Source organism: Pinus tabuliformis, chromosome Q, assembly GCF_031772625.1.
Source record: "Pinus tabuliformis cultivar Carrire ecotype Pingquan chromosome Q, CPIR1, whole genome shotgun sequence".
NCBI lineage: Eukaryota > Viridiplantae > Streptophyta > Pinopsida > Pinales > Pinaceae > Pinus > Pinus tabuliformis.
This window is the reverse complement of record NC_142296.1, coordinates 720,006,253-720,020,732: the sequence shown is the minus strand read 5'-3', so window position 1 is coordinate 720,020,732 and position 14,480 is coordinate 720,006,253.

The window sequence follows — 14,480 nt, the reverse complement described above, 5'->3', positions numbered from 1 at the left end:
TATTGTCTATCCAAAACCCCTTGGACAACTAAATTAAAATAATTAAAATATGGACTTCTTTTACATTTTATTTATATTAATTGGGATTTATTTACTTCAATCATATATTAATGAAATGAAAAATTGTTTTATTATTTTACTTTAATTTAATACATTGGTTGATTAAATGGTTTTATTATTAGTTAATTGTAATATTAATTTACTTAATTTTATTCATATGCAAATTTAAAATGTGAAGCAATTAAACTTTTGATTAGAGTAAATAAATTATTTTTAAATAATACTATTTTTTATTTGAGAGAGGAAGTATCTCAATAATATTGAGATATATTGATTTTGAATTTTCTCTCAATTAATAAGTTCTTTGTTTATATATAGCAAAGTTTTATCCAAAACAAAAAGTCATGATTTCAATAACCCTATGACTAAATAAAGCATGTGACATTATAATAATATCATAGGTGTGAAATGATATTTTTGTCTTTATGATATATATATATATATATATATATATATAAGAGTTTAATAAAAAGTAATATCCCATTGAGCTTTGGATTGATAGTGAATGGGTGCACTGTTAAGGCACTCCTTGTGATATGTCACTGGTTCAAATCCCTAGTGGGTGCTTACCTACCAAAAAAAGAAGTTTAATAAAAAAAAATATAAACTAATTTTTATTTATTTCTAATTCTATGATCCATGTCATTATGCATTGGTCACTTTATCATCTTTAATACCTTATTATTCATTTTCTTCAAAACATTGATTGTGTATTTGTTTGATTTTATTTATGTTTATGGTGCTTATGTATTGGCATTTGCTTTCCTAGAGCTAGTTGGTAAAGTGCTCTGTTGATAAATTGTTAACTTACATATAGTTGGAAATTTTGATTTGGATTGTGAATTGCTACTACTATTAGTAACTATGGAAGATGATCATTGAGTTTGAAAAAATTCCATGATTACCAAAAAAAAACTACATTCATTTTATTATATTTAGTTACAAAAATACTTTTACTAAATTCAATTTTAATACTAAAATTGAAAAATTATATATATATATATATATATATATATATATATATTATTTTAAAATTAATTATTAAATAATATAATTAAAAAGATCTCAATCTAAAATTTCAAATTTTCATGTAATAAGAATATTAATCCGCTACATGTAATAAGAATATTAATAGTAGCGGATTAATAGTAGCACCACTATTTTTGAAAGAGAATCACATCTATAAGTCATACTTATAATCATAACGTAGTTGATTGATTACATAAGATTATTTTTTTTTAATAAAATTAGAGTTCCAAATTTGAGAATTACATAACTTACTTATAATTATATATTAAACCATATTATAGAGACTATTTAGTGACTTCTCAAATTTTCTAAAATGTTAATTAACTACCAAATATATTTATGCACTTATGTTAAGTGGCTACTCAATAGAAATTTAATAAGATTGCATGGAAGTAGGTTACATTATCACTTTACATTATCACATTGCTAACTCTTAAATGAAAAACAAAAGTGGCACACATCCCTTCAAATAAAAAATGTTCCATCTAATATTCAATGAGATAATTCCATTCATAATAAATGTAAGTCCATTCATAATAAACTAAAATAATGAATTGGATGACAAATCAAAGCGTAAATTCTTATATATGATCAATTTTCATGACAAAGCACAAGCATGATACTCTAAAGTAGTTTGGTTTAACCCAAATTAATATGGATTTGACCAAAAATTAAATACAATATTACTTGCCCACTACAAAAATGATAAATAATATAACTTGAATAACAAGAAAAAACGAGTTATAAATTATAAGTATCAAAACTTTTATACCATGAAGTTAAGAAAACGAGAACAAAAAAAATTAGTCATTATAAAAATTAATAAAAAGACATTATCAATAATGCATAAAAAAAATTCATTAGAAACATTAAAAAAAAATCATTACATCAACAATTTGCCGAAAATCATAATTCATAGACTTTATTTAATATATTCATTTTTAGATTATATCATTTAGTAAGTATTATTGTAACCATATTTATATTTTAATGAATGTTTAAGATAAAATTATTCATCAATAAATATTGTAACCATATTTATATTTTAACCCATGTTTAAAATAAAATTATTTATCAATGAATATGACATCATGTTAGTCATTTCTTAAAAAAATTCAAATAATCTTATTATGGATAAGTTAATACCTAAAAAATATTTATAAAGAATAATAGTTTGAAATAATAGATTTTAGCTATGAAATTATAGTATATATGATTACCCCAGTTTTATATCTCTTCTCTTCCAATCACAATCCAAAACCTCACAGAAATTACACGATATGTGTTAAAAAAAACTATCAGGGATTCTCCCAAAGAAATCCCGCAGTGAATTCCTCTTACATTAAACGATTTTCATATGCATAGTTACCTACAATTTAAAACAAAATTATAACTTGAGGGACCCACGGACCTCAGGTTGTGATAGAGAGTTTCAACATTCCATAATAATTTTCTTTATTTTGCAAATCAAAATACGGGAGCCGTCGGTATAATTAAACAAATGATTGTTAAGGATTGCCACTCGAAACTACCAGACGATAATGTAAAAAACAAAAATTTGTGGATCGTAAAATATACCTTTGACTCGGCAAGTGTATTCTTTAAAATCAAATTGGACGGGATCTGCAATTTACTATAATATAGAGTCTTTCAAGTTATGGTACATATTTTAGGGTATAGTATAGATGGTATACATGGATAATGATTATATAATAAAAGTTTATTTAATTAATGTCAGGATAACAGTTCAAAATATTATTTAAAAATAATAAATTTTAATCTTTAATGTTAAATTAACAAATTTACAAATTTTTTTAGTCAAACTCAAACTAATATGGATTTGACTAAAAACTGAATACGATAATAATAATAATAATAAGTTTTTTTTACAATATCATAGTTTTGAATACTATATGTACAAAAAATCATAATTCATTTTCATATGACATATGTTCATGTGACATTTTTTGAATAATTAATTTAATTAAAAAGGCTTAAAAAATATAATCATATTTGACATAAATTTTAACTTTTGATGCAAGAGTATTACTAAAAATATTGTAGGATAGAGTAATATTCTATGGAGGTTAAATTAGTACCATCCACTTAATAATTATTGATAAATGAATTAAAATTCTTTAATCCTTTTTCCAAAATGGATACTTTTAATGGTGTAGAAAAGTCGAATAATTATAAATTCTATAAGTTACTCAAGATCTAATTATTATTTAAGGAAGGAAAATGAGGTCAAATCAAGGCAGAGTTTCATATAAGAGTTTTTTAGGTTTTGGGTTGTCTTGTTGATAGTATGTAAGGGGAGGATTTTCACTTTTGTTAAATGCCTTTGGGTGACCTATTATTTTATGCTTGTAAATATACAAGCAGTTTTAAATCTTACTTTTAACATTAAAAAAATAATTTGACTATTACATATTAGAGACCACCATGGGAAAGAAATCTAGACAAGAGACGTGGTTGGTACTAGAAGACTGAGGACGTTGGTACTAGACCATTGGCATTTCTCTCCCTAAGGAAAGAGTGAGGTTTCTATTACTAGGAAACTATCAGAGACCACCATGGGAAATAAATCTGGAGAAGAGAGGTGATTGGTACTAGAAGAATGAGGATGTTGCTACCTGATTCATCAAGCATAGCACAAGCCATTTGTTGGATTGTTCTGTTCATTCTTTCCACAACTCCATTTTGTTGAGGAGTTCTAGCTGTAGAGAATTCTCTTCTTATCCCATGTTCTTCACAAAAATCGAAAAATTCATTTGAGGTAAACTCCCCACCTCTGTCAGATCTGAGGCACTTAATCTTGTGTCCTGATTCATTTTCAGCCAAGGCTTTGAAGGATTTGAATTTTTCGAATGCTTCATCTTTGTGCTTCATAAGTCCTAACTAGACAAACCTGGAGAAATCGTCAATGAATAATATCAAATATTCTTCTCCTCGAGGTGTTCTTTTTCTGAATGGACCACATGTATCTGTATGTACTAGCTCAAGAGGCATGCTAGCTGATCCTTCCTTCTCAGGAAAATTAGTTCTGGTTTGCTTTCCAAACTGACATGATTTGCATATGGTGTTGTTTGGAATTTTGATATCTGGAAGATTACGAACTGCCTGATATTTGCATGCTTTCCTTATTTGTGGAAAGCTTAGATGCCCCAACCTCCGATGCCATAGCCAGTGTTCATCATTCTTGCTCAAATAACATTGTTGTTGTCTTTCTTCAAATATGTATAGATTATTTGGAGTCCTTCTTCCTTTGATCACTGTTTCACCTGTATCAAGATCACGAACACAACATCCATTTGATCTAAATATTACCTTTTTTCCTTGATCGCACATCTGACTGACACTCAGAAGATTATGCTTCAATCCATCAACATACAGAACATTTCCAGCTTTGACCTTCTCTTTCAACGGAGCAACGCCTTTTCCTTTTATGGCTGCAGAGATATCGTTTCCAAAAGAAACTTTCTTTCCTTTATCTAATGCGGTATATGATTCAAGTTTTTCTTTGTCCCCTGTCATATGCTTCGAACATCCACTGTCAATGTACCATAGACTTTCTTGACCTTCTGCATAAAAGGCTATCCCACATCTTTCTGGTTGCGGTTCCTTTATTCTCCATGTTCTGACATTTGAGGTTTGTTCCTTCTGAGCTGTCTTCCAGAACCTGCTCCTGCATTCAGAGTCTTCATGACCAAAGTTATTACAAATAGAGCATTCAACTTCATTTTCAAGAACCGAAAAGTTGTTATAAGTCCTTTTCATGGTTCCAGTCATACTTCTTTGCTTTTGAGCTTCTCTAGTCATGATTGTCTTGTAGGCAACACATTGAGCTGCTTTGTGACCGAAGTTATGGCAAGAAAAGCATTGGCCATTAAAGAAATTTCTCCGATAATCAGATCTATCATCCAACCGATTGTAGCTTCTATTGACATCCATTCTTGGGGCAAATTGGGAATATTTTACCTGTGACTGATTGTAGCTTCTGTTTGTCCTTAAGGCCGCTTGTCCCCGAACTTCTTGATAGTATTTATTTGTTCTTGAGGTAAACTGTCCCTGATTCACCTGATGACTTTTATTTGGTCTTTGTTCGCTCCTCCTTGCTGCATCAAGATAACTTTTAGAGGTAGAAGCTTAAGATGTTTCTCCATTATATCCCAGACCTGTCTTGATCAGAGGAGAACGCTGCACATTGATAATCTCATCCAAGGTTTCAGATCCTTTAACAAATTTAAGATTAATTGCTTTTGTTTTCTCAATCTCCTTTCTAAGAAAAACAATCTCACATTCCAATTTTTCAAGATGTTTTTCCTTTTCTGCCAGTTGACATTGTAGAGAATCAATAATAGCACTTTTCTCTTCTAAGCAAACTTTGAGATTATTCATTTCTTCATAAAAGCCTTCTACATCTATAGCATCCATGTAGTCATCATCTTCAAAAGCCATTAAAAGTTTATATCTATAACCCTGTTCATCTTCGTCACTATTTGAAAGACCATCACTATCTTCATGAGTGTAATAGCTTTTCTTCTTTTCATTCTGTTTCTTGTTCCATTTAACAGGTTCCTTTCCCTTGTCATTCTTATCTTTGTGAGGACATTTGGCAGCATAATGACCTACTCTTCCACAAGCAAAGCATTTAAAAGGTAACTTACCTCTGAACCTTCCAGAACCCCTTTGAAGATTCCTGACAAAATTTGATTCTTCTTCTTCATCTTCTGGTACGTGACTTGCTTCATAATAATCTTCTTTGCCTGAAGCCTTGAAAGCAGCTTCTCTTCTGTCTGATGGACCTCCTTTTCTCATTTCATAAGCAGTTAGAATTCCGTGAAGCTGAGACATAGTAAGAATTCGTAGATTTTCTTTTTCTTCTGTTGCAGACACTTTAGATTCAAATTTGGGGGACAATGATCTTAGAACCTTTTCAACCACAATAGCCTCTTTTATTTCTTCACCCAAGTTTTTCATGCAATTAACAATCTCATCTACCCTAAGGAAATAGTTAGCCACACTTTCATCATTATACATTCTGAGAGTCTCATACTTAATCCTGAGAGTTTGAAGTTTAGCACGCTTTACCTGTTCGTCTCCTTCATAGCTCGTGACAATTTTGTCCCATATTTCTTTTGCGGATTTATAGTGCATTACCTTCATGAATTCCGATTGGGATATACATCCTAATAGGGTACTGACTGCTTTCGCATTTGTTTCATACTTCTTTTTCTCGGCTGCATCTGTAGGAGTAGCTGAAGGAAAAGTGTAGCCTGTCTCTACGATGTCCCAAACTTCTGTACCAAGAGATTGAAGATAGGCAGTAACTCTTACCTTCCAATAATTGAAGTTTGTCCCATCAAAAACCGGTGGCCTGATTGATGCTTCTCTCTCATAGTTGCTCATGATGAACGATCTACCTTCAAGCGATCAAGCTTCTCTGAAGGACCTGCTCTGATACCAATTGTTGGAAATAATACTGAGAGGGGGGGGGGGGTGAATCAGTATTATCAGATCAATAATACTTTTTCAATACTCAGAAACATACACGCTACTTCAGTTAAGTGAACCAGCGTGTACACGCTACTGTGTCTAAAGCAACCAGCGTATAACCAGAAATCTTATAATTCAGTTAGTTTATCTTCAGTAAATGCATCATGACATTATTAACCATATTAAAAGTAAACAGGTGCAGTATAACAGAACAGATCATCACACAAAAGCCACACACATGAACACCATGATATAAGGTGGAAACCCAATGTGGGTGAAAACCACCTGCTGCAAGTCGTCTCTATCTTTCTTTAATAAGAAACTTCAGTGTACAATCTTTTGTATTGGTGCAGCCTTATACCAGTACGCAGGCTACAACCTGCAGAAGGCTACAACCTTCTCTCGTTTTCCAAACTCTCCTGGAAGGGAGCTCCAACCCCCTTTGCTCTTGTACTAGCTAAGATACTAGTACGTAGGTGCTGGCCTACAATCTTCTTTCCTTCAGGTACCACTTTTCATCAATTTTCATACTGGATACTCCTGAAGCACAACATTTCAATCTGAAGACCACGATTCATTCACTTTTCACAAAATAACCAATACTAGCATCATCAAACTTTGAATCACTGAACCACTGAAACCCTGTCAACACCCAGTCACCAGAACACAGAGCAGACTACAGAACCCTGTAATAACAGACAGACCCAACTGCAACCCAAAAATTAAGCTTCAAAAGATATACGCTACTTCAATGAAACAAATCCGCGTATACACGCGCTTTTACCGAAGCCAACCTGCGTACAGATCTAAAAATAATTTCTCATAACTTGCAGTTGTACCAATCATCAGTCATACTCAGAACATAACATTGCGTCAGTATGCAGATCTAAAAATATGCGTAATCAACCATATACCGATAATTCATTTCAAACAATTTGATCCCGATCTATCCTTCCATCAACCAGTGTGATCTCTCCTTAGCTCAGATCAAGCAATGTATCATCAACCCAGAACCTGCATGCTAGATCTCTTTCTTCATTAGATATTCAAGACTTTTTCGATACACATGCCTAATGATCTTCTTCTCCTTATATAGCATTAGGCCCTCCTCAATACCACGGGCCAAAACCATAGTAATACAATACCATCAACTTCAAAACTTGGGATCAACGCGACTGTCGAGATACCTTGGTCCAAAAACATAGGCTCAAGTACCGAGGACTAACTACCACGGACCAAAGGGAAGCTTCTCGACATGTACGCTCTTTTCTGTTCATGAAACTGCGTGTATACGCGACTTCATATATAGCAAGCCTGCGTATCCGTGACTTAGTATATAGCGTACCAGCGTGTATACGCATCTTGGGCTTAATGAACCTGCGTATATGAAATTTCTCTTCATGCTTGTAGTCTGGACTGAGATCTGTCATCAAAGAGAGTTGCCATCAAGGACAACACCTGTACCGTAGCGCCACACCTGTGCCAAAATGCCAACACACACATAGCAGATTTTGGTTTATGTAAAGCTAGGAACATCCAAAAAAACCTTTACTAAGGTTAAAATTTTACTGTAGTGCAGTTAGTATTTGAGCATGGGCGGTCGTTGAGTTTCGAGGCAGGTTGCAGAAGATTTGGTGAGTTTGCACCAGATATTCTATTGTCGGATGGTTTCTTGATTCCACCAAACCATTCATAGCATACATCCATATAAATCCCATAACCCCCATGCCAATATGCAGTGTGCACATCGATTTTAAAAATATATTTTCAACCTTTTCTTCTATTGATTGTCGCAATTGATAGAAGAGAGGGCCTGTCTACGTCAATGACGAAATTGATATTCTTTAACATCAATCGAAATATGGTGCTAGCATTGGAGGTTTGACATGGTCGAATGAGATGTGACATCAACCACCTAAGTTACTAGATTTTCTCGTTGCTGGAGAATAATTTTCTATTGGGCTAAGACCAAGAGAAGGAGCTCATAAACAAAAAGTCGACAACCAGAAAGTTTTGCATTCTAAGAATCAATGGCGGGGGTGTTGGGAATTTCTGATAATTCCAAACAAAAGATGAACAGAGAGCAATGCTCTGTTTCTAACATAGAGGAACAAAAAATTGTTTCTGGGAACACAGAGTTTTCACACACTCATAAACAAAAAAAACTTACATTCATCTACAAGACTGCCTGAAAAAAAAAAAAAAAAAAAAAAAAAAAAAAAAAAAAAAACCATCTTTTAACAGAGGGATTACAACAAGAACGCTTCAGATGCAGTTCCAAGAAAACTTCACTATCTCTTCTTAAAAAATTTACTCTGTCTCAGCTGTAAATTCCACACTGTTGTGTGTAAAAAAAAAACTCTCTGCTGGAAAAATTACTTTGTCTCAGCTTGCAAGTTCTACACTGCTGTGTGTAAAAAAAATTTCATACGCGCTGCATATTACATTACATTCACGCTGCTGCGTAAATTTACACTGTTGTAAAAAATTTCTTCTTACATTCGCTACAACGAGTTTTTTTTTCATTACATGTTCAACAAACAACAAAAAAAACATTGCACTTTTGTTTTACTTGTGCCCTAAAACAAACAACTCCCGTGAATACAAAAAAAATAATAATAAAATTAATGACTTTGCCTACTTTTACTGCCCTCAGTACATTTCATTAAATTACATTCATGGCGGTAAATTGATTTTGTTTTAACCGTATCACACAGAAAATCCAGGGACAGGCAGAGTGAAGTACTCTCACTCTCATGAGCTACCAACTGTTGATCTTGCCCTCTTTAAACGGACGGCTGACGATCAATCCCGGAGGTCCCTTCCTGCTGAACTTTATGCGCCAGGGAATGGTGGTTTTGGAAACCACGTGTCAGCTGTTGTACATGCTCGCTGCCTCCGGGGAAATTACCACTGTACAGCAAAAGCGGTGCGGGGAATAATCTGGCGGTTTTCTGCAATAAATGGCGCAGTTGAAATAATCATTTCAACACCCCTCTTTAATTTCAACTGCTAGGTTATCAGTCATATCCAGACATTTCCTCAAAAAATCAAAACTTTTCTGCCCCAATGGTTTGGTCAGAATATCTGCAACTTGCTCTTGAGTTCTGCAGTGTTGTAAAACAATTTCACCATTGTTTACCAATTCCCTGATGTAATGAAACTTTGTGTCAATGTGTTTCGTTCTTTTATGAAACACAACATTCTTGGATAATGCAATAGTTGAACTATTGTCACAAAAAATCACAGTTCCTTTTGCTTGTTCTTGGCATAAGCTCCTTAACATCCTTCTCATCCAAATTGCTTGACACACTGCTGTTGTAGCTGCCACATATTCTGCCTCTTCCTTGAGCATTTGCTGGACTGTTTCTTCCACCTCTGTTTTGGCTTCTACCTCTTCGAAATGAACAGGGTCATCAACATGACAATATAAAGCGAACAAAGAGTTCATACCTTCATTTGTTGCATCTTGTTCATAAATGTCACTTAAATTTCTGAACTTCTTACCTCTTTCATTTTGTGTACAAGTGCTTGAAGAAGCACTTGAATTTCCTCCTTGTGATGTGCTTGGAGAAGCACTTTCATTTCTCCTCAAGGGTGTCTCTTGCTGCCCTTGTGTTGGTGCTGCTATTTGGGGATGTATTTCAGCCATCTCCTCATCATCTTCATCATGAGACAAAGAGTTTTTAACATTCACTGTTTTCTCTATGCTTCCATCCCAAGCTTCTTCCTCAATGAACTGAACATCTGTACTCACAATAAGCTTCTTGGTGGATGGGTTATACAACCTATAAGCTTTGGATTCCTCACTATATCCAATGAAAATACATTTCTCCCCTTCGCTGTCCAACTTCTTCCTTAGTTGATCTGGAATGTGTGCATAAGCCACACATCCAAAAACTTTCATGTGGGTGACTCCTTGCTTTGTCCCACTCCATGCTTCTTTCGGCACTCTGTTCATGACTGCTTTTGTAGGGCATCTATTAAAAATGTACGATGCACAGTGTACAGCTTCAGCCCAATAATCATTTGGCAAATGCTTTGCCTTTAAAATACTCCTTGCCATATCCATGATCGTTCTATTCTTCCTTTCGACAACACCATTTTGCTGCAGAGTGTACCTAGTGGTAAACTACTTGTGAATTCCATTTTCTCTACAAAAACATAGAAATTCTTTGGAGATATACTCACCTCCTCTATCAGTTCTTAGAAATTTGATATGCAACCCACTTTGGTTTTCTACAAGTGCCTTGAAATTGCAGAATCTTTCAAACACTTCACTTTTGTTCTTCAGAAAGTAAACCCAAACTTTTCTAGTAAAATCATCAATAAATGTTAGTATGTAGTGGCTGCCAGCAAGTGATGGAGTTTGCATCGGTCTACATAAATATGAGTGGACAATCTCTAAGGGTGTTTTTGCCCTTATGCTTTTCCTAGATGGAATACTTTCTCTGTGTTGTTTCCCCAAGATACAACTTTCACAAAGGCTGTCTGATTTCTCTATCAATGGTAATCCTCTTACCATTCCTTCTCTATTCAACAAGTTAAGACCTCCAAAGTTGAGATATCCAAATCTCAAGTGCCACAACCAATTTTCATCTTTTGGTTCGCTTTGGAAAGTCTCTTGTGTCACTGTTGCTATTTCTTCTCCATTTTTAAATCTGCTTTCATCCTGAGAGGGAACATCCTATTCCTTTTCATCTTCACTTCAACAATACATTGTTTGCTGGGTGTTTTATCCATGATGGTGCATACATCATCCACAAAGAAAACATTGTACCCCTTTTGAACAAGCTGTCCAATACTTAAAAGGTTACATTTCATTCCAGGAACATAATAAACATTTGATATGGTTTTCTTTTCACCTTTCTTTGTTAAGACATTTACTTCTCCTTTTCCCATAACAGAAACTTTACTATCAGTCCCTAGTGTGACTTGTGATTTCACACTCTGATCTAACATAGAAAACAGGGCTATGTTTCTTGTCATATGGTTACTGCAACCGGAGTCTAGGAACCATAGATCTTCACTCTTTTCTTTAGCCATATTACAGGCTAAAAACAAATTATTTTGACTGATATTTTCTCTAGTGAAATTTGCACTAGTTCTATTACTCATATCATGTTGCTTCTTCCTAAATTCATTTGCATAATGCCCATATTTTTTACAATAGTGACATTGGACATTGGATTTATCATACCTTTGTTTTTTAGCATGATGTTGTCCACTTTGTTGGTTGCTGCCTTGGCCTTGGTTCTGATTTGGATTGCTGCCTCTTCCTTTCTTGTTTCCTCTGCCTTAACCTCTTCCTCTTCCAAAGAACATCTGGGTCTTAAAGGCATGCTCTAGAGATGAGTTTTCATTTCTACTCAATCACTACTCATGTGTTATCAGTGATGCATGTAGTTCATCAACTGAGAAATTTGTGAGATATTTTGTCTCTTCTATGGTGGTGACAATCACATCGAACCTTGAGGGTAGGATCCTCAATAGTTTCTCCACAATCCTCCTTTCTTCAAGAATTTCTCCATGAGACCTTATCTGTGTGACCAGACCAATCACATGTGTGAAGAATGAGTCAATATTATCTGATTCCTTCATGCAGAGAGTCTCAAAATCTCTCCTCAGCAACTGTAGTTTTGCTGTCTTCACTTTCTCCATGCCTTGATAGGCTATCTTGAGAGTTTTCCATGCTTCTTTGGATCTCTTAGCTGCTGCTATCCTTGGAAACACACTCTCATGCACTACTTGATACAAAAAGTAGAGGGCTTTAGAATCCTTCTTCTTATTGTTCTTTAACAGATCTTTCTCTGACTGAGTTAAATTATTAAACTCATTTTCATCTGCTAGTTCTTCAAAACCATCCTCAACAAATTCCCATAAGTCTTGGGAAGCAAGCAAAGCTTTCATAGTTATTGCCCAATAGTCATAGTTTTTTCCATTAAATTGTGGGAGCTGAGTATTACAGATACCCATGCTAGTGCTGGCTCCAGCCATTCTTGCACTCTTAACTATGCCTCAAAATACTTGACTGTGTATTGAAAATAACTGACTGTCCTCAACAGTAACACAAAAACTAACTTGAGAAATACCTTGGATTCTTTCTTGACTAATTCTTCACTCTGTTGGAGAAGCTGCTGCCGCAAGAAATCCTTCCTTCAGCTTCTTTGACACCTTCAAAGAGCCTGGACAAGCTCTGATACCATGTTGGGAATTTCTGATAATTCCAAACAAAAGATGAACAAAGAGTAATGCTCTGTTTCTAACACAAAGGAACACAAATTTGTTTCTGGGAAGACAGAGTTTTCACACACTCATAAAAAAAACTTACATTCATTTACAAGACTGCCTGTTACAAAAAAAACATCTTCTAACAGAGGGATTACAACATGAACGCTTCAGATGTAGTTCCAAGAAAACTTCACTATCTCTTCTTAAAAAATTTATTCTGTCTCAGCTGTAAATTCCACACTGGTGTGTGTAAAAAAAAACTCTGTCTCTGCTGGAAAAATTACTCTGTCTCAGCTTGCAAGTTCTACACTGTTGTGTGTAAAAAAAAAAATCATACGCGCTGCATATTACATTACATTCACGCTGCTATGTAAATTTATACTGCTGTAAAAGAATTCTTCTTACATTCACTTCGGCGAGTTTTTTTTCATTACATGTTCAACAAACAACAAAAAAAACATTACACTTTTGTTTTACTTGTGCCCTAAAACAAACAACTCCCGTGAATACAAAAAAAAAAATAATAAAATTAATGACTTCGCCTACTTTTACTGCCCTCAGTACATTTCATTAAATTACATTCATGGCGGTAAATTGATTTTGTTTTAACCGTATCGCACAGAAAATCCAGGGACAAGCAGAGTGAAGTACTCTCACTCTCATGAGCTACCAACCGTTGATCTTGCCCTCTTTAAACGGACAGCTGATGGTTAATCCCGGAGGTCCGTTCTTGCTGAACTTTATGCGCTGGGGAATGGTGGTTTTGGAAACCACGTGTCAGCTGCTGTACATGCTCGCTGCCTCTGGGGAAATTACCACTGTACAACAAAAGCGTTGCGGGGAATAAACTGGCGGTTTTTTGTAATAAATGCCGCAGTTGAAATTATCATTTCAACAGGGGGATAGGGGTGCACACTGGCGTATCTGGAAAAGATACTGCAAATGCAAACCGATGATCTCAACGCTATAATTGCAGACTTTTTCAACATCGCAATGGGGACCAACATTGGAGGTCTCATCACCGCTATGATATTCGCCAATGCTAGTGACTGTTGACCGCTCTGTCGAATTGAGGAAGTGTTGGGGGTGCTTGTAGAGGAGGGGCAGAGGATGTTCAAACCGACGTCGTGGGCATTCTGGCTAAATTCTGGCACAAGGAAAATCAAATATATAATCTTGAAGGTATTAAGTGCTTTATTTTTCCGAACAAGTCTAAAAAAGACACTATTGAGATTTGTAACAACTATTGATGACGACTAATTCCAACAATATTACCATGAAAAACATCATAACATAATAAATATGAACATAAAAATAAATAAAATTATTATTAAAATTAATTTTAATAAAATTATGATATTCTAATAACATTTAATTTTAATCCATACATTTATAAATATACTACTAATAACTTTAGTTCTCTTTAGAAACTAAATCCAAGATCTTCGTTGCACCAAGAAGCATCAAACTACATCATGTGAATGTTACATGTGCAATAGTCTCATACAATCTTCCAATGTACGAGCTAAATTAATTCAAACCATCGCAAATGTTCAATACATAGATAGGGGTCCCAAAACCCAAAAAAAAAACCTTTAAATTCGAACCATTGCAAATATTCAAATATATAGAAAAGGGTCGATACGTCCTCCCAAAAAACA